The sequence below is a fragment of the Apium graveolens genome, chromosome 3 (assembly GCF_009905375.1).
Source record: "Apium graveolens cultivar Ventura chromosome 3, ASM990537v1, whole genome shotgun sequence".
In the NCBI taxonomy this organism is placed as follows: Eukaryota; Viridiplantae; Streptophyta; class Magnoliopsida; order Apiales; family Apiaceae; genus Apium; species Apium graveolens.
Window position 1 is genome coordinate 191,397,792 of NC_133649.1, and position 23,161 is coordinate 191,420,952.

At 38.4% G+C, this 23,161-nt stretch overlaps 1 pseudogene; it reads right to left on the bottom strand.

The window, feature by feature from the left end:
* Window positions 1-335: 335 nt before the first annotated feature.
* LOC141710946 (WAT1-related protein At1g09380-like) lies at window positions 336-10,546 on the bottom strand (annotated as a pseudogene).
* Window positions 10,547-23,161: the final 12,615 nt, after the last annotated feature.

A 23,161-nucleotide genomic window follows, 5' to 3' on the forward strand; every position in this document is an offset into this window, starting at 1 on the left:
GTACTTCCCATCATCATTGGAGCATTTCTCTCCATTTTTCTTCATGATGGCATGATCATCAATAACTCAAAAAATATGTATTTTTGACACCTTCAAACATGTTCTTATGAATCTCTGGCACGACTACCTTATGTTGTTTTTGTTTTTTTTTCTTCATTCACATGCAGCTATTTTTAACGCCAAGTTACTCGATCGAACATGCTCGGATAAGATGTTAAATTTTTATAAATAAATGATAATTGATAAAAAGTAAACTAAAATGTAAACTAAAACAAAACATTATTTTATTATCATACATATAAAATACTAAGAATAGACTACACATCTAACGAATACGCTTATAATTTTAAAAAAGTTACATTATCCCACTAACTTCTAATCTACAATTATGCCTGTTTCATGTTTTTGAACTCCATGTTCTTTGCCCACAAAAATGCATACAACCCTACTATGACCAATAGCATACCAATCAAGCTGCAATGTACTTGAACTGTTAGTTTAGAGAGGAAGAGGAATTCAAATATTGTACTACGGTTTGATTTAATTAGAAAGTTAAGTACTTTTACCTTCCCAGTTTGAGGTCTTGGCTCACAAAAAGGGCTTCCACGACGGCTACAGTAATAAGGGCCAATGGGTTGAACATAGATGGATATGTTGGTCCTCTTTCTGCGATTGCCCACGAAACCAAACAGAAAGTTGCAGCAGTAGCGAATGCGCCCTGTATTTTAAGGAAAAAAAAACATGATTCATTTTTGTTTATTTAGAGAAAATTATTCAACTTGAAAGTAAACAACCGGGTTTTGCTAACTACTATTATTAAGAAACGAAATCAATGTACTGTGTATTAAGAACTTGATGAGCTGGTGATAGAATGTAGAAGCTAGATACCGAATAAATGATTGTAAGTAGATTGAGGTTGATGCCTAAGCTCCACGAGGACTTGGAGTGATCAATACACAATCCAATAACCAGTTGTTGAGCTGCTGCAATGATGCATATCAACATTGTTGCCAGGTATTTGCAATGGAACACCTTGAGCAAGTTGACCTGTAATTGAAAAACAAAATTCACTGTTAAGTGAAAACTTTATTTGTCTGCGAATGTGCGCTAGGCATAGTCAGATACCTGAAATATGAACCACAAACCATAAGACAAGACGCTGGCAAACAAATACATGGTGCCGCGTAGGTAATTGGGCTTTGCATTGTTAACAAGCAGGGGATGGTCATTTTGATGCCTAATGACTGCTGGACCTTTGTATAGACTATTAGTCAATGCGCCTGCCAGGCATAACAATGCTCCCATTGTTTTGATTTTTCCCACCCTTGTGTGCAGTCCCAGTTTCTCTATTCTACAGTCATGTAGTCTTAGTTACATGCATCATTAAACTCTACAAAATAAAATTATCATCAATTTACAAGAAACGAGATAAAATTGCACAAACCTTAGGATCGTTGAGAAGATGAAGGTTGTTATTGGTATTAAATTGAGGAAATTTGTAGCGTATGTTGCTGTGGTGTCCCGAAGACCGTAGTAATAAAGTCCCATGGCCATCGATATTCTGTTAACCACGTACCCACAGTGACATTTGTGAGGTTCCATTTAAGTATTTTTAAGATAAATACAAATATTCTACTTCACTGCAATATTGTTGGAAACGTGAATGGGCTAACTCTAATATTTAAAACACCTGCTGCTATGTATGTATAATTATTTTTGATAATAAAACAGACAAAGCACACTCTTTATATATAAATAAAAACTACAGCTTTTGTTTTGTTTACAACACTAAGGCTACAGCCTTGTTTCTTTCTTTCAAGAGTTATGACTCTTTTTTTTCTCTCTGATGTTTTCAAATTTTTGTAGTAATGCTATGTTCCTGGGTATGTCTATTTATAGTTTACAAACTTCTTATGTCATTGCTTACATATTATATTAACTAGAAAACATGCAGCCTACCTTATATCTAGCATTCAAACTTGACTCTTCCAACTAGTAGCTCAATGATAAAACCCAGCCTTTCATTTTAACAGCTGCTGCATACCAACGCCATACAACTCCCTGATTCTTAGGAAGACTTCTGTGTATTTCTTATGTGAATAGTTGACCATGCATGCATAACAAATTATTGCACCGAGCTGCCTACCATTTTTCCTGGATGAAGATTTGCACTACATTTATTCTTTTGTTTTATTCATTAACTATGCATCTGGAAGAGTTTGACATTCTAACACTCCCCCTCAAACTCGATTTTGCATTCCGAGCTTCTGCTTCATTTTTTCAAACATATTTGGCTTCAATGGCTTTGTAAATATATCCGCTAAATTTTCTTCTGTCCTGCAGTGCACCAATTTCACGATTTTATCATTCACCTGTTCTCGAAGAAAATGATATTTAATATTGATGTGCTTGCTTCGACTGTGGGACACTGGATTTTTTGCGAGTGAAATAGCGGCTTTATTATCCACGTAAATTTTAACCGGACCTTCCTCTGCAAGATTTAACTCGCCCAATATGTAGCCTAGCCACATAGTCTGACATACGCATGCTGCTGCTGCCATGTATTCCGCCTCACATGTTGAGAGGGCAACTGTCTGTTACTTCTTTGATGACCACGAAAAAATTGCAGAACCAATGTGAAAAGCATAACCTGAAGTGCTTTTCCCGTCATCCAAGTCACCACCATAATCACTGTCTGAGTAGCCTACTAATTTTGAATTTTGAGAATGCGTGTAAAACAGACCATGATCAAGTGTACCTTTTATGTACCTCAAGATTCTTTTAGCTGCCATGAAGTGATCTTGCTTCGGTTTTTCCATGTACCTACTAAATATTCCAACTGCATACATAATATCTGGACGAGTGAAAGTTAGGTACCTCAGACTTCCAACCAAACTTTTGAACAATGTCGGATTTACCGACTCCCTCGTTGAATCAATTCTAAGCTTTATGCTTGCTTCTGCTGGCGTGCTCACTGGCTTGCATTCCTCCATTCTGAACTTCTTTAAAATCTGCTCCGCATATTTTTTCTGAGACATAAAAATCCCGTCTTTGTTTTGCTTCACCTCGACTCCAAGAAAGTATGACATTTGACCAATATCTGTCATCTCAAATTCGTTAGTCATAACTTTCTTAAAATCATCAAACATACCAGGATTGTTTCCAGTAAAGATCATGTCATCCACATATAAGCAAACATCATAATATCTCCCCCTGAATTTGTTTTCGTGTAGAGAGCATGCTCGTATGGACTCTTCACAAAACCATTTTTCTGAAAATACTCATCAACCCTTGTATTCCACGCTCTCGGTGCCTGTTTTAGGCCGTATAAAGCTTTCTTTAGCCGGTAGACTTTATCTTCCTGGCCTTTCTGAACATATCCTGGAGGTTGTTCGATGTAGACTTCTTCTTCGAGATAACCATTTAGAAATGCTGACTTGACATCCATCTGAAATATCTTCCACTGGTTCTGAGCTGCAATTGCTGTCAGAAGCCGTATGGTATCAACTCTTGCAACTGGAGCGAATACCTCGTCATAGTCAATGCCATATCTCTGCTTGTAGCCTTTAGCCACCAACCTCGCCTTGTATTTCTCCACTTCTCCATCTTGATTCGTCTTGGTTTTATAGACCCACTTGACACCAATTGCTTTGTGTCCTTCTGGAAGATCTGTGAGCTCCCATGTATCATTCTTCTTGATTGCGCCAATTTCTTCATTCATGGATTTGTTCCATTTGCTTTCTTCAGAAGCTTCTTCAAATGTAACTGGATCACATTCAGCCATTAAGCAAAATAAGGAATAATCAAAGGATGTTTGTACCGGACTTGTTGCTTCATAAATATTATCCAGACTCCGCATCTTTCGTGGTGCTCTCCCTGAACTGCTGCTTCCTCCCGTGGATGGTGTCGATCCAGGAGTTTGTTGATTTGGACTTGGTGGAGGAGTTTGATCATCATCTCTGTCATCTTCAATGTTCTGGTTATCACCGTCATCGTCATCACCATTGAAAAATAAACCAGCAACTTTTCTTTCAGCCTCGCTCCATCTCCAGTAATCTGGTTCATCGAACTCAACATCACGAGAAATGATTAATTTCTTCGTCAGGGGATTGTAGAGTCTGTACGCCTTGCTTCTTTTGTCATATCCGGTAAAAATACACTTTTCGCCTTTGTCATCCAGCTTCTTTCTTTTCTGATCGGGGATATGGGCATAAGCAATACACCCAAAAATTCTGAGATGTCCAACTGATGGTTTGCTTCCGCTCCATGCTTCATTCGAAGTTTTATTTCTGACACTTTTTGTTGGACAACGATTCAACAAATAAACTGCGCATTGAACGGCTTCCGCCCAGAAAGTTCTTGGCAAGTTATTTGCTTTCACCAAACTCCTTGCCATGTCAAGAATTGTGCGGTTCTTCCTTTCTGCAACGCCATTTTGTTGAGGAGTATATGCTGTTGTTAACTGATGATTGATGCCATGTGCTCTGCAAAAACTTTTGAACATGTTTGAAGTATACTCGCCTCCTCTGTCTGATCTGAGTGTCTTTAAATAATATCCACTTTGTTTTTCCGCCAGTGCTTTGAACTCCTTGAATTTATCAAGAGCCTCCGATTTTTCTTTGATGATATACACCCAACTTTTCCTGCTAAAATCATCAATAAATGTTAGGTAATACCTATTACCTCCAAGTGATGGAATATCAAATGGACCAGCTATATCTGTATGAACTATCTCCAATGGCCTCCTGGCTCTCCACGATTTTCCAACGGGAAAGCTTTGTCTGTGTTGCTTCCCCTTGACACACGATTCACACAAATTTTATGGTTCATTGATTTTTGGCAAACCGTCTACCATCTTTGTCTTTGACAATAATTTCAGGCCAGAAAATCCAAGATGACCATATCTCAAATGCCACAACCACACAACCACGAGTCATTTTTAATGACCGACTTTAAGTACTTCTGCACATTTGTTTGCATATCAAGCGTAAATAAATGATTCTTTGACATCTCAACATTTGCAATCAATTCCCGAGCTTGATTTCTGATAATGAGGGAATTGTCCTGCATTTGTATATTATATCCTTTCTCCACAAGCTGGTCAAGACTGATAATTTTATTTTTCAATGCAGGAATATAATAAACATCATTTATATATTTCTTTTAACCTTTCTTTGACATGATTGTGACGGTACCTTTTCCTTTCACCGGAATCTTTGACGAGTCACCAAAAGTAACTTCTCCGCTGATGGTGTCGTCTATCTCCGTGAATAATTCCTTGTGACCAGTCATGTGATTACTGGCCCCTGAGTCAAGATACCAAACATTCTTCTTGCTTTCCTCGTCTCCTTTGTAAGTGAGGAACATAGCAGTGCCAACATCTTTGTCTTCTTTTGCTGCTGCAAAATGACTCCTTTCTTCCAATTTTGGTGATCTACATTCATAACTGAAATGGCCAAATTTATTACAATTATAGCACTGAAATTGAGACTTGTCACCTCGTTGAAATCCTCCTCGTCCTCGGCTTCTAAAATTCTGACCACGGCTAGATGGACGATAACCTTCAGTGTTATGGCTTCTGTTGAAGGACTGTCTTCCACGTCCTCTTCCACCACGGTAGCTGTTAGGGCGAAAACACGCGCTAATATTCACGCAAGTATACGCGTTTGCAAGTAATATAGAATACTTTCTAGTTCGTTCCCACAGAGACTCAGACTAAATTATTGTCTAATTTAACTCACTCACCAATGTATGATTACTTCTCAATGTTAAGATACTAACACTTAAAATTGTTGATTAAATATTAACTACAATTAACTACTTAATTAACCACTTAACTAACACTTCAATTTATCAATAATAAAACACTCATGAGATCACAACTTCATTATTACTTCCTTCTATAGCCATTGTTATTACCTTTAGCATGTGACAGTGATGATATTAATCGAATAACACGAAACTGATAAAAGCCAACTTTCATTGTACTAATACCATTCTACCAAGCATCCACAATTAAGATAGAAGTTGAATAGTCATCAATTATGTTGAGTTCCTATATATCTACAGAAATTGACAACACAACGATTTAAGCACAAGTTATTCCTTTTGATTACATAGGGCAAATAAAACTGTTAGAGTTACCCACTAATCATGCACACCGTACATGAACCTATGCTAGCATGGCAAGTTCTAAATCTCAAGATCCACCGTCGCTTCACAAGAGATTAACACCCTATTTTATATGTTCGCGACGCACATAAGATGAATACGCACAACCAATACTAGATATCATACAATCATCACACACTAAAGTATTAAACAATTAACTAAGGAATTCCATAATAAATCCGTTGCAACCCCATGATCACGATTAGCCCATAATAGCACTTATCGTTATCATGGGTTCATATCAAATCATGATAAACAAACACAAGAAAATAATAACTAAACTAATTATATTAAAACAGAGTATGTCACAAGAGTAAATAAGTTCAAAGCAAGGAAACTAGCATCCAACGTTACAACGAAACAAGATCACAAGAAGATATGCTTCCTCTTCGTTGCGGTGTGCTAAATCGGTCTTCTTCCTTATCTCCTTCGCTCCTTGCTTAAAAACACAATCTTCTTCAATCCACACTTGTGAAAACGTCTCAAATCTACCTATATAATAGTCCCATAAAACTCAGATTACATAGAAGTGGAAACCAAACAGAAGTAGAAGTCCAGAAATATTATATCTTTTTTCCCAACCCTGCGCGGCCGCTCAGCATAGCTGAGCGAGCTGAGCGGGCGCTCAGCTTGCTGCGCGGCCGCTCAGCTATGCTGAGCGGGCGCTCAGACCTCTACTGGAAAAAATCTGATTTTGCTCCGTTTCTTCGCCGTAATCTGCCCGCTTCTTTCCTCTCGCAATGGTGAACACATCCCCAGGCTTATTCTTGATGATTCCTCCCCCAAAATGCAACTAAAACCCTGAAATACATAAACACTAGAAAAACGCATCAAATACACAAAATACTTGATTTCAAGACACCAATTTAAGCCCTTTTAAGACGTTCTAAGTGGTATAAAATGCCACTTATCAGTAGCCACCTCTAAAGCCACCTCTTCCACGACCAGAACTGCTACTGCTTGAAGTTTCACCAATGGACACCTTACTTTGCAACGCCTTTTCCAAATGGCTTGTATCATCATACTCGTTCATCCGCTGTTCATGCGCTTGAAGTGAACCAACTAACTCATCAATGGAAATTGTGGACAAATCTTTTGACTCCTCAATAGAAGTAACGACATAGTCAAATTTTCTTGTCAATGAACGGAGTAATTTTTCCATGACCCGAACATCATCGAGACTTTCTCCATTTCTCTTCATCTCGTTTGTCACTGTTTTTAAATGAGTAGCATATTCACCAATATTTTCTGAGGCCTTCATTTTAATATTTTCGAACTCGCCACGAAGAACTTGGAGCCGCACCTTTTTAACTTTTTCGACACCTTGGAAAGATTTTTGCAAAATCTCCCATGCCTCTTTCGCCGTTTTTGCATCTGAAATTTTTTCAAAGGTAGATTCGTCAACACCTTGAAAAATTGTATATAGCGCCTTCTTGTCTTTTTTCCGGGATTTCTTTAATGTCGTCTTCTCGGCATTTGGTAGTGCTACTTCAGCGGCAGCATCTGCGGGCTCAATAAACCCACTTTCGACAATATCCCAATTATCGTAGGAACCGAGTAACACCTTCATCTGGATACTCCAATTCCCGTAATTTATTGCCGTTAATTTTGGAATATTTGGTTGCACCATATTTGCCATTTTCTTGAACGGAACGCTGGCTCTGATACCAGTTGTTGGAAACGTGAATGGGCTAACTCTAATGTTTAAAACACCTGCTGCTATGTATGTATAATTATTTTTGATAATAAAACAGACAAAGCACACTCTTTATATATAAATAAAAACTACAGCTTTTGTTTTATTTACAACACTAAGGCTACGGCCTTGTTTCTTTCTTTCAAGAGTTATGACTCTTTTTTTTCTCTCTGATGTTTTCAAATTTTTGTAGTAATGCTATGTTCCTGGGTATGTCTATTTATAGTGTACAAACTTCTTATGTCATTGCTTACATATTATTTTAACTAGAAAACATGCAGCCTACCTTATATCTAGCATTCAAACTTGACTCTTCCAACTAGTAGCTCAATGATAAAACCCAGCCTTTCATTTTAACAGCTGCTGCATACCAACGCCATACAACTCCCTGATTCTTAGGAAGACTTCTGTGTATTTCTTATGTGAATAGTTGACCATGCATGCATAACAAATTATTGCACCGAGCTGCCTACCATTTTTCCTGGATGAAGATTTGCACTACATTTATTCTTTTGTTTTATTCATTAACTATGCATCTGGAAGAGTTTGACATTCTAACAAATATTTGATAAATTATCAACCTTTTATTACCCAGGCAAAGAGAACCTCGGACGAAATTACTAGTCAAGTAGGTAATGAATTGAAAATAACTTTATGATTGATATCTGGCATCAACAAATGAATGAGGCAAAAGAATAGATAGCAATGGATATAAAAAGAATGAAGTTACCCGGTGAATGCGACCATGAATAGGCAGAAACAAGCTAGGCGAGTCAATTTCTTGAAATGAGATCTGCAGTAAGAGAAAAAAAATGACCTTAAATTTGTATAATAATATATATAAAAAGGTGCAATCGGAATGAGGATTTATTAATAAATAGATACGAAGAATAAACAAAGTAGGTACCGGTCATGCTAGAAAGCAAGAGGAGCAACGCAAAGAGCACCAACAAGTTGACGATACGTCATGAGAGCGAAAATGAAGGTTCCTTGAGTTAGTATTATTCTTGAAAGTATTTGCAATCCCACTGCAAATCCTTGAACCGCCAACATGCCCATTGCCACTCTTGATTCCATTAATCCTTTCTTCCACTCCATATATATCTACCTAGATTAATTATAGATAAACACTACTTTCTTTCTCACACATATATATAGTTGTTATGTTATGTTTAAGTTTTAGCAAAGAAGCCAGGCTAACCATGCACGTACTAACAAATAGAGCAATTCATATAATTTATCATATGAACCTGGTATATAAATACGGTCTTATTCACTGAGATACAAGGTATTCGCCTAAATTGATTACGGTTTCAGGACTTCCTCGCACATAACATTACACCTTTTTTTAGTTAAAATTATAATAATCAGGTACGCAATTCAAAACTTCTTGTAATCGTTCGTCCCCCATTTTACAGCCGTAAGAGTATATATACTATCATTTTAATGCCGCAAATTAATATATATATATATATATCAATTCTGATAACTCCGGTGAGCGGGGCGGCTCCTTCCGACGGCGTGCCTATATCTTCTTTCTTGTGAGTGGGGTGTAGCTGTTGTGGGCGTCTGCAAAACAATTCCGAAGGGGGGTTTTGACTCCGCGGCGCCTCGGGTGTTAGAGTAAGAGCTTATTTGGGGAAGATGAAGATAGACAGATAAGGGGTGGTTGTATGTATATGCTTGTGTATAAAAAAGTGTGTGTGTAAAAATGTGTCTAACCCCTAAACCCTTCATCTTTGGGGTATATATAGCCCAAAGGTAGGGTTTAAGGGTTGGTACCTCTAGATCAGAGCCGTTCGTTGTTGGAGGCGGAAGACGCCTGACTTGGGTAGATTGGGTACACGTGTCTAGGAAAAGGCCACCTTCAGAATGCCTCAATGGTACACTGACACGCGTCGTATTTGTCTGATATGTTAGTTGTTGATAGTTGTCATCGTCACGTGCCCACGTACCCCTCCTTGGCGGGTTGTGGGGTGTGCATGTGCTTGTCGGGACCCCCCTCGGGTCTGCCCTAGCTGGGTGATCCTAGTCCTGGGCTGGATCCTGGTCGGGAGATGATCTAGGTCCTGGGTTGGCTCTGAGCCTAGGTCTCTCCACTCGACTACGCTAGGTGGGGGGGGGGTCTTGGTTCATCAGTTGAGTCTGCCTCGCCCAAGATCTGCGTTGGGCCCTAGCCAGGTTGCTTATACCCTATTATTTGCCCCCCCACTCCCTTATGCAGATTTTCTGGATGAGGGAGTAGAGAAGTGTTACGTAGCTGTTGTTGTCTTAGAAAAAAATTTTGCTTCTTTGTTGCATCCCAATATGGGTCTGGTGTTGAAGAGACCAATCCAGATTAAGGTAGAGGAAGTTGTTTGCCTTAGAAAAAATTCATCTTCTTTATTGCTCCCCAATCTGTGTCTGGTGTCGAAGATACCAATCCGGATTGAAGTAGGAGAAATTGGTTGTCTTAAAAAAATTTCAGCTTCTTTCTTGCCCCCAATCCGGGTCTGGTGTTGAAGATATCAATCCGGATTGAAGTAGGAGAAATTGATTGCCTTAGAAAAATTTCAGCTTCGTTGTTGCCCCCCAATTCAGATTAACTTGTATCCGGGTAGGTGTCTATCATTCGGGTAGGAGGCTGTAGGTTCTGCGTAAATTGTGGAATTTGTAACGTTTTTCATCTTTTTCCCCCATGTTTTTGAATTGATGGCAGTTACTTTCCTTGAAAATCACCCCATAATGAGTATGGGTTTTAATGCGCCATTATTTGTGTATATATATACATATATATATAGTGATTATTTGTTTTTATTTTTTATAACTGGCCCCGGGCCAATCATAGGGTGTCACGTGGCAGGGTTAGTTACTTCCCCTATTCCCCTATAAAAAGGCCTACCCCCTTTCTTTTTTCTTCTATTCACTTGCTAATTTCAACAGTCACACCCCTTCACTTTCTCTCCCTTTTCGATTTTTTTCGAGATTTCTTGCTCTTTTCTCCATCGCTGATTTGCTGTGTCTCGTCGTTTGCTCCTATCTTTTTCGGTTGACTTGTAAGTTTTCTTCCCCTTTGTATTTAACCCGCCTTCATTATATTCGAGTTTTTGCGTGATGCATGTATGTATAATCTATTCCGAACTTGAAGTTGTATGGATGTTTTGTTTGTGGGTTATTGTTTCTGTTCTTTGTTTGTTTTTGTTTTGGGTTTTCATGCTTAGATCTGTAGATTTTGGCTATTTTGGATTTGATTTGGGTTAGATTTTGATGTTTTTTTCTTGCTTTTTTTTCTGGGTTTTTGGGGATGTTCTTCGAGTTCTTGATGAGAATGTGTGTAAGTATATGTTTGTGGTGTATATTTTCGTTTTTGATTCTTGAAAAAGTTGTTTTTGGGGTCAGGGTTTTGGATTTGATCTGGGTAGGGGGTGCGTAACCCGGATCGAAATCAGTTCACTTAGCTAGAATTACATGTATTAGGCTAATAATCAAATGTTTAAGATTTTGTTGATGTATATCTAGGTTGTCCAGATCCGGGTCAGGTTCACAGATCCGGGTCCGGGTTCTTGGTTGTTTTTTGTTACCCGGGTTGGGGTTGATTCTAGGGTTGTGTATGGGCTTGTTTTTGCTTTCTTAGTATAGATGATACGGATCGTTGATGTTTTTCCAGGTTGGACTTGCATTAGCGGTCCAGATTAGGTTATGATAGAACTAACATAACGTGCTTGATCCAGACCGCTTAGCAAAATGATTTAAAAACTGTAGGAGCCCAGACTAACCCACCTTGATTTTAATAGGTATATGGTCCGGATCAAGCGGCTTCCTAGAAGAGCTTTCAATTGTTATCCAGGTCGTTCAAGCAAGGAGAGTAGTCCAGATTCTACTGAGAGGACCCAGATCCGGACTGAAACGGGTAAGAAGGCTTCCACATCTACAAAAGTAATTACCAAGTTCCGGTATAAGAAGCTTCCGGAGCACTCGGCTCCCTTTACTCTCGAGGGGTACTGAACAGATATGAAATACCATTTTGTCACTGAATGCAAGGAGGTTGTAATAAATTGAATTTTTGAGATCTTGTAAAAATATTTAATGAATAGTAACCCTAACAGACGGCGAAAACTTATTAGTCCACACTATGTTGTGCATGAGAAAATGAGTTTCGAAGTTGATATTATGATTATACGTACCAAATGAGTGTATGTAAACGCTAATAGTTTTTGAAAAAAAAACGAACTTTGAAAAACGACCATATTTACGAATCATCGAGGATTATGGGAATCACAATATAATTACGAATTTAAAACCTTACGGATTTATATCCAAGTACGATAATTCAAAACATAAGGAATAAATACGAATGGATTTTCATCGCGAACCATTTGCGAGAAAGTATTACGAAAATGTTTAAGCGACCGAACGAACGCGTAAACGATTAAATAAACATAACGCACTAACTAACCATGGTAGAAAAGTAACCATGGAAACTTTATCAAATAGTGAGCTAAAAGAGTAGGTTAATCAACCAAGGGCTAGAGAATAGTGAAGCTAATGGCTAAACTAATTAGCTTAGCTTCTAATCTAAAAAGTCTAGCTAGAATTTTCTAGAGATTTGGCAACAAAAATCAAATCATGGGACTTATACTAGAGAATAAAAATAAAATACAATATATCACAAGAATTATTCAAGAAGCTCCCAAGAAGCAACACAAAAAAATATCTCTCTCCCACTTCTTCTTCTTCATTCGGCCCTAGCAAGAAACACGGAGAAATCAAATTCAAATCACCAAGCTCTAGCCATGGAAAAATTCCCCCATTAATTCTCAAGCTTCATACCACCTAAACTAAGTTAAGATAAATCTTTGAGCTCTTTTTATCAAGGTTTGATGGGTGAAATAAATTCAAGAAAGATGATAGTGAATAGTATGAATAGTAACTTTTATTTAATTTCTTGATTTTAATGGTTATTTTAGGTTCCAAAAACCATACTAAGCACTCCCAAGACTTCACCATCATCAAGAACACATCTCAAACTCTAAAGAAAGGTATAAATCTTTGACCCATCCTTACTTAAGAATTAAGTTCAAGATTCTTTTAGAACATAGCTGTAAACCTAGTTTTGGTGGAAGTGTTGTTGTAATCTTGATGTTTAGCTAAGTAGATTTAAGATTGATTGTTGTTGCCTCAAGAACTTGATATTCTTGAGAGGAGTTAGTTTGATGATGATGATATGTTGATTGTCGGTGGTAATATAAAGATTTAAGGCATGAACGAAACTTCGATCGTAACCGTAATCTCGCTAAAATGAACAAAACGTAACTTTAAGTTTCTGCAGAAAGTCCCGAAGAGTTACACTGTAGTTTCTTAAAAAATAATCCTTGATTATGATAAAAAATGTTATAAGGATCGTTTAGGCACTTGAATCGCTTGATTCTGATTTACGGATCAAAAGTTATGGCCGTTTTACAAAAAGTGATTTACGCGACAAAAACTGTTACGAATTACGAACTTTGAAAATTAAATGGATCAACTTAATAATGTTCATAAATCATGAGATTTTTACAGAGAGTATTAAATTGAGTTTCCTAACTTACATAAAAAATTCAAGTGAAAATAATGATTTTTCAATTTTATAAAAATATCGGAGATCGAGACCGCGCGATTAGAAAACCGTAAAATCCATAAGCGGAGCAGACGAGGAAAATGAAAATGGACTTAAGACACTTCAAAAAAGGGAAACGACCATAATAAGAACAAGGACTTAAAGAAATAATAAGGGTAATATAATTTGAGAGGGTTCATAATAAGTAGCGCATGAGTGCGAGTCACCGTAAATTAGAACGGGACCTAACAAAATGAATTTTATTTATGATTATAGATTTCCGAGCGGAACCTAAAGCATCCTCCACCTCGAGATACCTAGGCAAGTTTATGAACCCAATTCCATTTACTGTTGTGTTGTGAAAGGATTGTTTTTTATCATTGCATAAATACCATGCTTGCCATGATACGTAGTAATTGAATTTTTACACAATGTAGCGATGTTGTACGGTAAGTATATATCGTAAAATGTTTAATTCCGTTACAGGCGTGACGTATTATTATAAAACCGAGAGTCGGTCGGGATTTCAAAATAAAAACCCGAGAATCATTCTGGTAAAATTATAGGACAATTAAAAGTCCATAGTAGGTACGTATTAAGGGACCGAACGTCCACTTACGAAATATTAAATACCTTGAACTTTTATTAAAACAATTTCCAAAGATCGTATTCCCTCAACTATGTTTTATTGTTCGAATAATAAATATTAAATATCTATTCATTTATTATGGGAGAAACATATTCCAACGATCATTTATTTCAAACCCGATTAAACATTAAAGATTATTAAATTACGTAAACATAAATTAGTTGAGGAATATTATTTTAAATATTCTTTTAAAAGTAAACTCATTCGAGATTTAATTATTTATCGATTAATATTTAATTATTTATTATTTTTTAAATGATTTATTTATGATTTAAAAATCATAAAACCTTATTTAAAATACTTTTTGATTTTTGGAAAATCATTTGAACAATTTCAGATCGTTGAAGAATATTATCTTGACTTATTTTATGTATTTAAATATATTTTCTATAGAAACTCCCCCTTATTTAATTATTTGTTGACAACGGTCAACTCACATCCTTAGTACTTCCTCCGAAAAATTCGGAAGTACGTGTACATATACATATCTACGCTAATAAAACAAGTTGTTTCTATCAACAAGCAAAACGCTTGGGGGAACTTCGATGTGGTTCGAGTTCTCGAGATATGATAGAAATATTTTAAAGGACAAGGGAGGGGTAGACTCTAGTACTATCTGTGCTAGATGGACTACCAAAGGTACCGCAGGCGTAGGTACTCTGTGTACTCAAAAACTTGTGAAGTATGTGTATACCCAAAATGGGACACGTAGCCAGAATGCGGCCAGGGTGATAACCGGGATACGAAGGTGTCGTCCTTCTACTAGTAGAAAAGATTACTATTTCCGTAGTACGACTGATCATCGTATGCGGTGGCTCCAACGAATGTCCTATTCTTCCAATTGGAATTGTGATGCAATACCGTAACCCAAGCCTAGGTGCTGGGTTTACCATTAAGGTATTTGCAGGATATTAAAATCCAGTAAAGAATCATTTTCAAAAGAAGGTGTGTATCACCAATGAAAACTATTTTTGAATAAAATATAAATATTACATATGACGTTTTACTTGAGTTTATCATACAGTCATTTCATACTGTACATTATTATGCTGAGAATTATAGCTCACACTTGTTTTCTTAAATTGACACAATATAAGAGTGAATCAAGATGCCTATCATGAAACTCACAGCCAGGGAACGGGTTGGAAATGGCAAGCTATTCCGTAGGTTGTTTGGTGTTGTACCACAGGTAGACCGAATAAGATGGATTGGTTTTCAGTTGTTTTTAGTTCGACTTATTTACAAGTATGACTTATGTAAGGTAATAAATAAGAAAAAAATATTTGGCTGATGGACTAGCCTTACTTAAAGGTTATTCTCCAGTAAGACTTAATTACTTTTGGGTTGTAATAATTATCACTTTGTGGTTTGATTTACTCTACTAGTGAATGGTTCGTTTCCAAGACAATAACCTATAAGTGTGTGTGTGTGTGTGATAAGTGTTGGGTCGTAAAGTGTGAGTATTTATATATTGTGATGTGAGGTATGTGGTATATAGTGATTAAGATGGCATGGCCTCCGAGATTCCTGACCCCGGATTTTGGGGCACCACAGAAATGGTATCAGAGCCTTAGGTTATCAAATCTTGGAAATGATAGGATATAAAATACGTAGACATAAGAATAATAAATAATCAATTAGAGCTCAAGTCGATTTCGTCGTCAGGCTATATGGCTAGTCTTGGCAGTTTTACCCTCAAGCGAATTCCGACTCTAAGTTAGTAACACCTTGCCTATTGTGTCAGGTACTAGTGGAGCCTATGGGGGAGGTTGACCCTGTTGATGATGTTATGGCCCCTGAGCGTGATCCTACTCCCGAGCCGGAGGACCCACCCATTGATGACTCAGATGATGACCCTACTGAGGATGCCCCGGAGGAGGAGACTGACTGTCCCCATAGTTGATGACGTTGAGATGCCCTAGGGAGATGGCTTAAGCTGGAGGGATGTAGAGATGTACCATCTCCTGACTGTTCGCTCTCCTACACCACACCCAGGAATACAGAGCCCTTTGCCCTATACTTATGATGACGAGGAGGATGGGATGGACGTGCAGACCTACGAGGCTTATGACATATCCTCTAGCGACCCAGACTCACCTCTACCACCCCCGGCGACCATACATGTAGCTGGACACGATTGGATAGTGCCTCAGCTTAACACTGAGCTCACCACGACATCTGCCTGCATCATATAGCTACGACAAGCACTGACAGCTGAGAGAGCCATCAGACTAGGATATCCAGGAGACTTCAGAGCTGCTTCCCCGGCCATAGCCCGCAGGGAGATCGATGGGATCGAGCTCCGTACCCGGGTTCAGATGAGGATGACGGCGGTTGGAGGATATATCCCGGTAGTTGATGCAGAGCTGATGTTGGCAGGAGCGATGAGGAGGGTGCGTGACCTCACGTGCAGTGACAATGACTGAGGGACTAGTGACCATTTATGGACCTTGAAGAAGGGTGGGTGACTTGTCACCAATTTTGATAGGATAGCTGAGAGTAGATAGCGTTCCTAGCCCTTCAGGGTGCATGGTTTATGTATTTGCATTTTAGTATTCAAGATAAGTAATAATGTATTATAATCAAGCCATGTATGAACTCGGGTAGTTATTTTGTCCCTAATATATAATTGGGAGACCCTATGGTATATATATCTAACAGTTAGTAAGAAATTAATTTCCATATTATTGCACTTGATAAAAATATGCTAGATAATAAATGACATGCTTACATATGAATAAATAAATCCAAAGGTAAATTATTTTTTTTGCAACTAAATTGACAAATTTTCATTATCAGAACGATGCCACCCCGTAGAAGAGGAACCAGGGCACATCCCGCAGAATCTGTTAACCAACAACGGAATGAACCTGATCCTGTAATGAATGAAGAAAGTGAAGAGGACATAGACTATAATGAATATGATGAGGAAGAGTACGTAGAAGAAGAGGCTGAGGATACCCATCAAGGAGGGAACCCCATGAATGAGTTTATGGAACTTTTAAGAGAAAATATGAACTAACAGTCCATTCCTCCACAGCCGCATGTTGTCCAACAGACTGCAGGCACTGCCTTCAGGGCATTCAAATCTCTCAAAACCCCAGAGTTTCTAGGATCTACCGACCCCGTTGAAGCACAGGCTTGGCTCAAGGAGATAGAAATTTCCTTCGAGATACTAGTTGTGAAAGAATGACACACGGCCATTTTCACTTCTTATATGCTGAAAGGAGAAGCTAATTACTGGTGGGAGTCTAAATGAAACCTAGAAACTGATGCTGTGATTCCATGGGATAGATTTACCCGAATGTTCTTAGACAAGTATTTCCCTAGGTTTATGGAAACCCAGATGGAGATTAAGTTTATGGAGTTTAAACAAAATAAGATGACTGTGGCAGAGTATGAGGCCAAGTTTACTGAGCTATCATGATTTGTGCCTGAGTTCGGGAATACCAAAGAGAAGAAAGCGCGGAGGTTTCAGCTTGGTCTGAAACAATGGATCCAGAACCGAGTGGCAGTACTAGAGCTGACAGATTATGCCACCTTAGTGTAAAAAACCTCGATTATTGAAGTTGGCAGTGAAAAAAGTTTGAAGGAAAAGGAAAATAGGAAGAGGAAGATAGGAAGCCAAGGAGGGGGAACCGGGAACAGGAGCCTTCCAAGAAGGTTCGTCAGGGGTTTGGTGTCCCAACCTGCGCGAGGCCCCGGATTCAGAAAGGCCCCAAGTGAGAGTGTTGGCCAGGGTGGCGGACAATCTAGGGCAACATTTCATAGCCAACCCCGTACCCTAATACCGGAATATCAAACATGTGGAAAAAGAAACTTAGAGTGTGCATCCAGGCGAGAGCCCCTCTGAAATGCTACAGGTGTGACCAAACCGGACACCTTGCCAACAACTGCACCCGATTCAATGTGGCGTGTTTCTAATGTGGAAGCTAGGGCACATGAGAAAGGATTTCCCGACATTGAAGCCCCCAGCCTCAGGAATGAGCAGAGCTGCATCCAACCGACCCCCAGCTGCTAGGACCTTCAACATGACCATTCAGGATGCTGTCTGAATCACCGACGTGATAGCAGGTACCCTTCTGTTAAAATTCCGAACATGCAAATGTCCTATTTGATTCTGGAGCAACCAAGTCATTTATATCTCAAGATTTTGCTAAAAAGTTAAAACTTAATGTCGTACCATTACGTGAGGTATTACAAGTGGAAATAGCGAACAAAGAAATAATTCATGTGAATCAAGTACACTGTAAATGCAAGTTGAAATTAGAAGGGAAAGTCTTTGAAGTTGACCTAATCCCATTTGCGTTAGGAGAATTTGATATAATCTTAGGAATGGATTGGTTATCTAGTAATGGAGCGCAAATATATTGTGAGAGGAAGAGAGTAAAGATAAGAGTACAAAATGGAAAGGAAGTAGTGTTTTGAGGTCAACGACAGACCCAAAAATTTCTGACCATGCTACAAGCAAAAAGATTGTAAGGAAAGGTAATGAGGCCTATTTGGCTTATGTGATGAATACTAAGAAGGAAGTTCCTAAAATACAGGACATACCCATAGTGAATGGATTTGAGAATGTGTTCCCAGAGAACTTACCAGGGTTGCCACCCGACAGGGAAATAGAATTCGCTATAGAATTAGCACCAGGAATGACACCAGTGTCCAAGGCCTCTTATCGGCTAGCCCCAGTTATGATGAAGGAAATAGCTTCTCAACTGCAAGATTTATTAGATAATGGAATGATAAGACCCAGTGTGTCACTATGGGGAGCGTTAGTACTGTTCGTAAAGAAAAAGGACGGGAGTGTGAGATTATGTATAGACTACTGAGAGTTGAATATACTGACCATTAAAAATAGGTACCCTCTCCCTAGGATTGATTACCTATTCGACCAACTCAAGGCTACTGTACACTTTTCCAAAATAGATTTGAGAACAGGATATCACCGGTTGAAAATTAAACCGGAGGATATACCAAAGACTATTTTTTGCATAAGGTATGGACACTATGAGTTCTTAGTCATGTCATTCGGGTTAACCAATGCACCCGCAACCTTTATGGATTTGATGGACAGAGTGTTCAAAACGTACCTAGATATATGTTTGATAGTTTTTATAGATGATATTCTAATCTACTCAAAGATAGAGCAAGAACATGCAGAACATTTGAGGATAAACTTAGAAATCTTGAGGAACGAGAAATTATATGCCAAGTTCTCGAAATGCGAGTTCTGGTTAAGGGAAGTTCAGTTTTTAGGGCATGTGGTGAGTAGCAAAGGAGTTTTAGTTGACCCCATCAAGATAGAGGCGGTGTCCAACTGGGAAAGACCAACTACCCAAACAGAGGTTAGGAGTTTTGTGGGTTTAGCAGGATATAACCGGAGATTCATGCAAGACTTTGCTAAGATAACCGGCCCACTGACTAGACTTACCTAGAAGACAAAAAAGTTTGTGTGGACAGAGAAATGTGAGGAAAGCTTTCAGGAACTGAAAAGGAGACTGGTGTCAGCACCAGTGCTCGCTCTTCCCGATGGAAAGGGAGAGTTTGTGATATACAGTGACGCATCACATAAAGGACTAGGATGTGAGCTTATGCAGCACGGAAATGTTATCGTGTATGCCTCTCGGCAATTGAAGGAGTATGAGATCAGATACCCAATGCACGATCTAGATTTAGCAGCCATAGTGTTCACCCTGAAAATTTGTAGGCACTATTTGTACGGTGAGAAATGCGAGATTTACACAGACCATAAGAGCCTCAAATATATTTTTACTCAGAAAGAACTAAACATGAGGCAGAAGAGGTGGTTAGAGTTGATTAAGGACTACGATTGTGAAATTTTGTATCACCTGGGTAAAGCCAATGTGGTGGCTGACGCCCTTAGTAGGAAGGAAAGACTCAAAATAATAATGACATCGGAGGAGTTAATTAAAGAATTTGAGAAGATGGAAATTGACGTGAGAATGACTGGTAAAGGAACAGAAGGATTATTTGAGATTAAGCTAGTGCCAGAATTGACTGAAAAGATACGAGTATGTCAAGAAAAGAAGATGAGTGAAGAAAGGGGAGCATTGACCGGTGAGGAAGTGAGATGCGAGAAGGACGAGAAAGGGATTATGAGGTATGCGCCCTGAATTTGGATTCCAAATATGCAAGAGTTAAAGGATGAGCTGCTACATGAAGGGCACAGCTCCAGATATTCAATCCACCCAGGAAGTACGAAGATGTACTATGACCTGAAGGAATATTATTGGTGGCCTAACATGAAGAGAGAAGTAGCAGAGTGGGTCGGCAAGTGCTTGACATGCCAGAGAGTGAAGGCTGAACATCAGTGACCAAGTGGACTATTACGGCCCCTGGAAATTCTGGAATAGAAATGGGAGCATATAGCCATGGATTTTATGACAGGCCTACCAAGAACGAAGACCAATCACGACGCCATATGGGTTATTATAGATAGACTAACTAAGTCCGCACACTTCCTACCAATCAACGAAAGGTACACCGTAGACAAGCTGGTGGCTATCTACTTGAAGGAAATCGTAGTCAGACACGGCGTTCTTGTTGCTATAGTGTCAGATTGAGACCCAAGGTTTAATTCCCAATTTTGGAGAAGCTTTCAAGAATGTGTAGGCACCAGACTAAATATGAGTACCGCTTACCACCCCCAGACTGATGACAAAGCGAAAGGACTATTCAGACCCTAGAAGATATGTTGCGAGTGTGTGCCATCGACTTTAAAGAGAATTGGAATGACCACTTACCCCTGATCGAATTTGCCTACAACAATAGCTATTACGTTAGCATAGGAATGCCTCCGTATGAAGCTCTTTACGGAAGGAGATGTCGCTCTCCCCTATGTTGGGATGAAGTTGGAGAACACAAGATAATAGGACCTGAGTTAGTCCAGCAGACCAGGGAAATGGTGGGACTCATCAGGAAGAGACCGGTAGCACCTCAAGACAGAAAAGAGAAGTATGCCGACCAGACCAGGAAGGATAGGGAATATAAAGTAGGGGATCCAGTGCTATTGAAAGTATCTCCATGGAAGGGAGTGATGAGATTTGGGAAGAAAGGGAAGCTGGGTCCTAGATTCATAGAAACCTTTGAACTTTTGAGGAGAATAGGACCTCTAGCTTACGAGCTCGCCTTGCCTCCTAATCTGTAATAAGTGCACAACGTGTTCCACGTGTCTATGTTAAGGAAGTACCATGCGGATGCGCGACATGTGATATAATATGAGCAGGTAGATTTACAACCCGACCTGACCTACATTGAGCAGCCAGTAAGGATAATGGACCAAAATGAACAATTGCTGAGGAACAAGACTGTGAAGCTGGTTAGAATTTTGTGGAGGAATCAAAATGTCGAAGAGTCAACTTGGGAACTTGAAGACGCGATGAGAAATAGATATCCCCACTTATTTTCTAATTGATTCCGGGATGGAATCCTTGTTAGAGGGGAAGACTGTAATAACTTGAATTTTTGAGACTTGTAAAAATGTTTAATGAATAGTAACCCTGACAGACGGGAAAAACTTTTTAGCCCACACTATGTTGTGTATGAGAAAATGAGTTTCGAAGTTGATATTATGATTATACGTACCAAATGAGTGTATGTAAACGCTATTAGTTTTCAAAGAAAATGAACTTTGAAAATGACCATATTTATGAATCATCGAGGATTACGGGAATCACAATATAACTACGAATTTAAAACCCTAAGGATTTATATCCAAGTACGATAATTCAAAACATAAGGAATAAATACGAAAGGATTTTCGTCGTGAACCATTTGCGAGAAAGTATTACGAAAACGTTTAAGCGACTGAATGAAGGCGTAAACGAGTAAATAAACGTAACGCACTAACTAACCATGGTAGAAAAGTAACCATGGTTACTTTATCAAATAGTGAGCTAAGAGGGTAGGATGATCAACCAAGGGCTAGAAAATAGTGAAGCTAATGGCTAAGCTAATTAGCTTAGCTTATAATCTAAAAAGCCTAGCTAGAACTGTCTAGAGATTTGGCAACAAAAATCAAATCCTAGGACTTATACTAGAGAATAACAATCAAATACAAGATATCACAAGCATTATTCAAGAAGCTCCCAAGAAGCAACACAAAAAAATCTCTCTCTCCCACTTCTTCTTCAATCGGCCCTAGCAAGAAACAAAAAGAAATCAATTCAAATCACCAAGCTCTAGCCATGGAAAAATTCCCCCATTAATTATCAAGCTTCATACCACCAAAACTAAAGTAATATAAATCTTTGAGCTCTTTTTTATCAAGGTTTGATGGGTGAAATAAATTCAAGAAAGATGATAGTGAATAGTATGATAGTAACTTTTATTTGTTTTCTTGCTTTGAATGGTTATTTTAGGTTCCAAAAATCATACTAAGAACTCCTAAGACTTCACCATCATCAAGAACACATCTCAAGATCTCAAGAAAGGTATAAATATTTGAACCATCCTTACTTAAGAATTAAGTTCAAGATTCTTTTAGAACATAGTTGTAAAACTAGTTTTGGTGGAAGTATTGTTGTAATCTTGATGTTTAGCTAAGTAGATTTAAGTTTGATTGTTGTTGCCTCAAGAATATGATGTTATTGAGAGGAGTTAGTGTGATGATAATGATATGTTGATTGTTGGTGGTAGTATAAAGATTTAAGGCATGAACGAAACTCCGATCGTAACCGTAATCTCGCTAAAATGAACAAAGCGTAACTTTAAGTTTCTACAGAAAGTCCCGAAGATTTAAACTGTAGATTCTTGAAAAATAACCCTTTATTATGATAGATAATGTTATAAGGATCTTTTAGGTGCTTGAATCGCTTGATTCCAATTTACGGATCAAAAGTTATGGCCGATTTACTAAAAGTGATTTACGCGACAAAAACTGTTACGAATTACGAACTTTGAAAATAAAAAGAATCAACTTAAAAATGTTCATAAATCATGAGATTTTTAAAAAGAGTAGTAAATTGAGTTTCCTAACTGCCATAAAAATTTCAAGTGAAAATAATGATTTTTCAATTTTATAAAAATATTGGAGACCGAGACCGTGCGA